The following is a 7,737-nucleotide window of genomic DNA, read 5'->3' as shown; positions in this document are numbered from 1 at the left end:
AAGGAAGTGTGTTCGTGTCGAAGTGCTATTTAAGTAAGGTCGCACTCGAATTGCCCAGACCCCATGCCGAAAAACTTGCAGCTCACAGTAAGGGTTTCTGTACAATAGGTCTTGCCCTGGTGCTGTGTTTTCCTCAGCTTAATTACACAACTGCGTGCCTAAGTATGACATGAGCACACAAAAGATTCCCAACAACAGTGTACAACAATATATAAAATATGTTTCTATGACGGTACAATAAACCAGAGTGGATTCTTTCTGATAGGTGTTTTGGTATCAGTAGGCCACCATCGTTTCTCCCACATGGTCTCCAAGAGCCATCGAATATGCTAGAACTGAAGGTCCATCTTCACTTGCTTTTTCATAAAGGTCTGACAGGGCAACCAACTACAACGGACGGAGCCAGAAAATGTGAACGCTTTTTGTGAATTACGAGACTTGTGGGTGCGAGTGCAAGAAATACAGATGCTAAATTGTAATTGCTCCTTACAATCCATGTATTGCGGAGTAAGACGTACAGTGCTACCATTTGACATACATTGAAGAACATTCTCTGAGCTGTCCTTTCGGTGAATTACGCAAGCAGTCGAGTGAAGAATTTCTACCATGAAATTGTAACATGAGATTTTTATTTTCATTATATCAGCAAAAGTTTACAGATCAACACATATGTTGTATGTTATTTGTGCAAATTTTCTTCAACTGTCCGCTTCATGCAAGTAGTAGAGTTTTTGCTAGAAGGCTCCAAGAGAAAATGTCACTCCTCACAGCAAGTGATGAGACTTGACATATGGCATCAAAGCATCATTAAAACTACACCTGCTGCAGGAGAGGTTATGTCTTTCAGGAGAGTTTCAAGCAGAAAAGGTTATTCTGAGAACGCAAAGGGCAGGGCTTATTTTTCCTTCAGAGACAATTACAATGCTTCAAGAAATAGTGTGAGCGCGAGCGTGTGTGGTTGGTTATGTGTGTGAGGAAGGTTGATAGGAGGGCGAATAACGTCATTAATCATGTGCCTAATTTTGAAACGCTGAGCTGAATATAAATACAGCTCTTTACATTTAAAGTAGGGACATTAAATGTTTATATATAACCATATTTGTTGAAAGGAGGCAAAAATGTGAGCACCTGTGTTTCAATGTTTTCCATCATTGAACAAATAACCCTTTAAAAAGTTCAAAATACTTTTTAGTCGTTTTATAATAGAATTTTTTTTTATTAAGTTCATCTTTTTTTGTTTTAGGATTATCCAATGAATATGAAGCATAGGTTTCAGTATAAAAAAATATTGTCTTTTTAAAGTCCAACATGTATATCAATTTTCCTTCATCGTCAGGAAAGCCGTGGCAAAGAACAAAATGTTTCCATCTTTTTGCAAGATGGCATTGGGGACAGGCAGAGTAAGTTTACTAACTTGGGGGCATATTTACAAGGAAACTATCGTAGAGCAGTGTTAAGCAAAAATTGCTAATGCCGCCCTCTGACAGTTTCAAAATGCAGGTATGTGGCTTATTTATAAGAATGTTGGGCACCCTTGCATTTCCCCTAGCGTTGGCGCATAATTTTGCTGCCTAGTGCCAACGCAGGCCCACTTGCTCCATAGTGCAAGGGTAAACCATAGCACTCAGTAAGTTATCACAGAAAGCATGTAAGGTCCAAACACTAAGGACGTGTGTTTAGGTGTTCTTCAGTACATTCATGTTTCACGAATTCATATTCTTCAGTTCTCAATACTTAATGAAGCAGGGCATTGCATCACAGGAACGTCATTCAAAGTGACGTTACTGTGGTTCAATGCCCTGTAAATATGCCACTTAGTTCCTGAGCAAGTTGCGCATGGCATTCCTCTAGCGCTCCCAAGGCTCACACTTATGAAGGTTTTGGTGGGTGACGACGTGACACGACGCAAAGCTAAAGCGAATGTCAATGCACTTAGGGGGTCATTAGGATGGCGGGTATCCGCCCGCCATAAGGGCGGGGTCCCGTTTGGGCAATTAGGATGCGCCCACCACAGTGGCGGGCGCATCCTGCATTCCTGGCATTGTGGCGGGCGGAGCACTCAGCACCGCCCACCACAATGCCAGGAAGGCATGTTGTGCACTTCCATGCACAACATGGCAGGCACCGCGTGGTGCCTGCCATGTAGTGCATGGAGCTGCTCTTTAGGTTATGTTTTCTCGGGGGAGTGCTATATTTGCAGGCGATACAGTTTAAATTAGAAACCAGTCAAAACCCAGACCCTCTGCCTTTTTCTGCTTCTTCTCCACCTCAATTGTATATGGAGATCCGTCTTTCAAACCACCTTATATTCTCTCCCCATCCACCTGCCTATTTTTATCATAGCTATACTTCTGATATCTTACCCCTTAGACCTTCTCCCTCCAATATTCATCCCATTCCTTATGCTCACCATTCTACACCTTCTTTCCCTTAAACTCACCCATCACTTTATTCTTGCTGCTCTGGATCTTATCTCTGTGCCATTGCTTTATATTCCACATGCCTAGCTCTACTAATACATGCTCTATGATTCCCCTCAAACCTAACCTGTCCAATTTGACCCCACCTTCTTTTCCCCTTCTACTAAAAGATGTTCCTATGATGCCCTAAGCCTCCTCTTTCAACCTAATGTACTCTCCCTAATCTTGCTTTGTTCACCTTACTCTACAACTTACCCCTGCTTTTAATCTTGCTCCACTATTAAAATGACCTGAATGGCTAGAAATGGCTCCCAATCAGATGTTTGCTTTCTGCCACTCCAAGATAAAAGATATTGTCCACATCTAATGCTGTCTACATGCACAGTAAGGGCCAGATGTATCAAGATTCCGTTTTGCGAATCCTAAATAGCGATTTTTTGCGAATCGCTATTTAGAATTTGCAAAACGGAATGTATGTACAAAATCGCTATTTTTTAGCGATCCTTATTATTCTTTATTTGCGAATTCGCATTTTGCGAATTCGCAAATAAAGAATAATTTCCAATGCATTCCTATGGGCCAGGAGGCCCATAGGAATGATAGTGCAATAATTCTCAAATTGCGAATTCGCAATTTGCTAATCGCAATTTGAGAATTATTTCAAGGGTGCTGGGGTGTTTCAAAGACACCCTGTTGCACCCCTGAAATTTACATGTGTGTGCATGTTTCACACATACATGCCCTATGGGCATGTATGTGTGTCACATGCCACCCTCACAAATGCCAAATAGGGCATTTATTAAAGAAATCGCAAATTACCACCAAGTACAAGTTGGTGGTAATTTGCGATTTCTTAACACAAAATCGCAATTTCAAAATGTGTCATACATATCATTTAGGGAATCCCAAAATTTGCGATTCAATAAATGCTATGGCAAAATAAGGAATCGCAAATAATTGCGATTCCTTAAATTGCGATTTTTTCATAAATATGAAAAAATGCAAATAGACCGTTTGCGAGTCGCAAAGGCGGAAATTCTGCGAATTTCGGCCTTTGCGAGTCACAAAAGCCTTGATACATCTGACCCCAGCTTTTTAAAGGATCATGTCACTGTAATATAGATGTAGCCTGAGATATTCCATCTCTACAACTCTCTTCTTAATATTAGCATGATTTTAATGCAGCCTGAAACATTCAGTATCTATAGTTATGTTTTAATGTTAAGTAATGATGATATGATTGTAAATCGAGCCATTCTGCTCTAATTTAAAGCTGCTGACTTTATGCCAGAACCTGTTAGGGAAGGCACAGGGAACGGAGGGACTACTCAGCCTCAACCATGGGGATGGTGGTTGTTTGCCTCAGACTTCCTGGGGTTCATCCTACTGTGGTTATATAAATTGTGTCACAGGACCAGATGGTAAGCTAGTGTTTCCTGAGGGTAGGAGTAGGCTTTACCACTCCATTCAGGTGATTTGGATCCCTGTCATTAGCCGGAGAGAGACATTTGCCAGCCACACCACAGTGGTGGACCGGTTGCTGACCCTGATCATTATATGAAGGGAGGAACCAAGAAGATAAGGGTACCCTTTGGGAAAGTCTCAATTAGGCCTGTAGCCATAGTGCACCTAAAGAGAGAGGTTACCGCTTGTTGGCAGTTAGTTCTGACCTCCCCTTGGATTGCCTCATGTGTAATGACCAGCCAGAGTTGGTCAGGACCCAATTGGGTGGTTGCCCTGAGCACGTCCCAGCCCAAAGTTCCTGGGAAGTCAGTCCCTGCAGTGGAGGGACAGGTATCCCAAAAGAAAGGGAAAAGGAGAAGGAAGAGGAAACCACTTGTAAAGAAGGAATTAGTGAGGCAAGGGCCTACAAACCCAGTAGGGGTAGAGCCCAAAGTTGGCATTGGTGAGGCTTAGCTTGTCCCCGAAGAAGTCCAGAACAGTCAGGCAGCTGTACAAAAAAAGTGTGTTGTCCCTGCTCTGACAGTAGAGAGAGCGTAAGAAGAGTGTCTGCAACAAGATGTGATAACACCCCCACTCAGAAGAGCAAGAGAGGTTCAAGAACCCACAGTTGTCCCCGAGGCAGCTCAACAACTAGTCACAGGTGCGCTCAGGCTGTGGTTTTGGATATTAACAGCTGTAGGTAGCCTCTGCCGGGTGCTGGCCTTCATGGCTGCACTATCTTTTGTATGCGAGGCATACCCCTTAGATAAAAGCATGAAAGACCCCTGTAGTTGATAAAGTGTTGGCAACCTCTGTGGGTAAGCTAAGTCTCGCATTAGCTTTGATAGGGATATGATGGGTGGGCACTTCACTATCATAGGTAAAAGGGCAGAAGGGAAATGAAACAGCTATAGCAAGGGTTATTATTAAAATAGGTCCTATCACTGTTGATTTGGGTGTGCCTCACCGAGAGAGGGATCTTACAGGGAGGATGTGCGGTGGAGCAGGCACTGCAATAAAATAGCCAGTTTCTTTTTTGCTACCTCACATAGCAAACACTGTATACTCTGCCCGGAATGGGCAGGGCCACCTGGGCATGTTGGCTGGGAGGGGTTTGTGTTGGAAACTGGGCTTCTTTGCACCTGGCCCCCCCTTTTCGCCCCAGTACAGACAGAGCCCAAGTGCCCAAGCACTTTCTACTAAGGCTGATGTGAATTATTGCTGCTAATTGGCAAGATACGTTGGGCCCTTATACGTATATGGTATCTGTGGTTCCCAGGGCAAGCATGGTAATGCGGTCCCCTGGACTGCTCTACTGGATGTGCCACACTGTGTGAACCACGTCAAAGTATGTCTACAGGTCTGCTATTGCAACCCTGCATGAGCAAAGACCAAAGAAGATAAGTCTGCCCTATATATTTTGATTAAAGGCTCATAAAGAGTCCAACAATTTTAATAAACACAGCTTTGAGCTCACTAATGTTCAAGGCCGCAACATTTTAATTGATCACACAAAAATAGAAAAGATAGAAAAAATATATTTTATTTTCATTTTCAGGATATAAATATTATTAAACAAATATATGAAAGCTTCATCATCCAAATATGTGTAAATAACAAAGAATTTGGGATCACTATAGACATAAATACAACGTCCCACAGCACCCACTCATCTTTCATTCATCAGCACAGAATCATTCCACTAAACTAACATCACACATTTCATCAATCACATCCAGTTAACACAATACAAAAACCCCAGTACACATCGTGCACTGATACACTGAGGTTGTCCTGCGGTATCCTCTCAGCAACTTGCTGGGGAATCAAGATGGTACTGGCAGGACAAAAGATGGTCACGCCGACGCGCGTTTCAGTGCTATGCCTGATCTACGGCCGCACCTTTATCAGGGAAAGTACACGGTGTGGAGAAAAAGGGGCAACAAAATATCAAAGCAGCGGCCACTCTGTGATAAACAGAAAAAGAAACTTTTAAAATCATACATGGCTATTGAACTTTTTTTTCCCCATGTAAAGATTATTCTGCAATCGTGTATTTAATAAAAAAAAAAATTGCATGGAGAAAGAATCCTAAATATCAAGTTCATAGGTTTGTATTCTTATAGTCATCATTTTTATACATACAAAGTGAGATTCAGGGAGTATACATAGTGAGCTCAAAGAGTATGGCACCAGGATATGGAAACGTTTTTTACAACAATATTAAATATACCATCGGCCTAGCAGGGTCGATGAGCGCAGGAATCCCTTAAGATGGAAAACTGAATTCATTCATTCACACAATAAATGGGTCTAAAAAAAGAGAAAAGAAGGGAAAAGAACATGTGCAGCAGTCAGAGGGAGGAGAGAAAAAGATATATACAATTGTAGGACTCCTGGTTGTATAGTAAGTCACAAGAGTAGCTCAATTCCCTTAGAATATATCCAGCATGCACAAAGGTCTGGGCTAGCTGCTAGGAAGCTCTCTTAATATTTACCTCAAATCCGAGTGGTGCAGGACGCTATCTCGCACATTTCTAAGAATTTTACAAAAGTTACAAATTCCTCTAAGGGGATGCTCAGTTCAGCCGAGATACACACGATCAATCCAGACAGAGGGCTCTGTTTAAAAAAAAGAACGTAGTTCAATGACCATCCTGCCAGTTGCACGAATATCGAGGGTTTAGGCCGATGGGAAGAGTACACTCATTTGCGACATGAGACTTACTTTTCAATCGAGAAAAGACGGAGGCAGGAGGCCGCTGCGTGTACACTGCATCAGGATGTAGAAATGAAGAGGTGGGCCAACCTGAAAAAAGATGGAAAAAATATATCAAGGGCCAAAGTCGCATCATCTTTATGGGTTTCGTTATCCTGTATTTTTACCCGGCGATACCTTCAATATATGAATTCTTACCCTCCAGGTGTGGCCCGCACGTTGGACTGCTTTCAATCAACTAGTTTCACGGCTCAGGGTAAAATAAATAACCAGCGAAGACCGACATCCGCGATTCGGGCGTCTTGAGGCTCTAAAAATGGCAAAGAGGAGATGGCGAATTCAAGGATGGCTAAGAACACATCCAGGGATTGATACATGGCTACTTCTAAAGCCACCCCCACTTCTTTTCACTATCGGGCATGGCGGCAATCCCGGGACATTTGAATCACCCATTAATTTAACCCACGGAGCGAGACAGATCAAGAGCTCGGATAAATCACCAAAGCCCAAAACTCCGCGGACTGGGTTCTTTTTTTGAAAGAATATCCCCAGAGAGCATGATGGGGGCCCCCCCAGGTAGTAATGGGCTTACCTCGAGCATGGGCGCGATGGGCTCCTATCCGACTTCAAAGCAGTCCCTCCGAGTGTGGATGTAACAGTTCAGCTGTTTGCAGAACCCAAGTCAGAACTCCCACGATTTAAAACAGGGAGGAGACACACCCACTCTCCCATTAAGGGCGGGACAGGCTTTCTGAGCTGCAGGAGAGAAAACCTGAAGCGGATTCACCAAACGGCCTTAATGAAACAAGGGCAGGATCCGCAGAACGGCCTTAATGAAACAAGGGCAGGATCCCCAGATCGGGCAATGTAAAACCCGAACTGGTTGACTATTAGCCAGAAGATAGCGATAAACAAGCCAGAGGTTTTTGCACCCTTTTAAAGCTGCAGGGGAACAGTTCGATTAATATAAATGGCCAAGATAATTTCTGCGGGAAGTGATTGACCGGAAGAGACTGGTCTAAATAAATTTAAAGTATAACAAACGGAATAAAGAATGATAAGAGAAACAAACACCCACAAAATAAACACACGTGAGAGAGCAGGAATTCCGAATCTTAAAGTTAAAATAATAATGTATATAGAAAAAATATATAT

General features: G+C 42.8%; 1 long non-coding RNA gene across 1 annotated transcript; it reads right to left on the bottom strand.

Moving 5' to 3' along the window:
• Window positions 1-5,388: 5,388 nt before the first annotated feature.
• LOC147723090 (uncharacterized) lies at window positions 5,389-7,257 on the bottom strand. The gene is made up of 5 exons (XR_015310063.1): window positions 7,175-7,257; window positions 6,781-6,892; window positions 6,592-6,672; window positions 6,362-6,485; window positions 5,389-5,830 (listed from the first exon to the last, which is right to left on the bottom strand). It is a non-coding gene; the product is annotated as an uncharacterized LOC147723090 (long non-coding RNA).
• Window positions 7,258-7,737: the final 480 nt, after the last annotated feature.

This window comes from Lissotriton vulgaris, chromosome 4_1, assembly GCF_964263255.1.
Source record: "Lissotriton vulgaris chromosome 4_1, aLisVul1.2, whole genome shotgun sequence".
NCBI classification, from domain to species: domain Eukaryota; kingdom Metazoa; phylum Chordata; class Amphibia; order Caudata; family Salamandridae; genus Lissotriton; species Lissotriton vulgaris.
The sequence above is the reverse complement of the archived record's forward strand: the minus strand, read 5'-3'. Positions and strand labels throughout refer to the sequence as shown.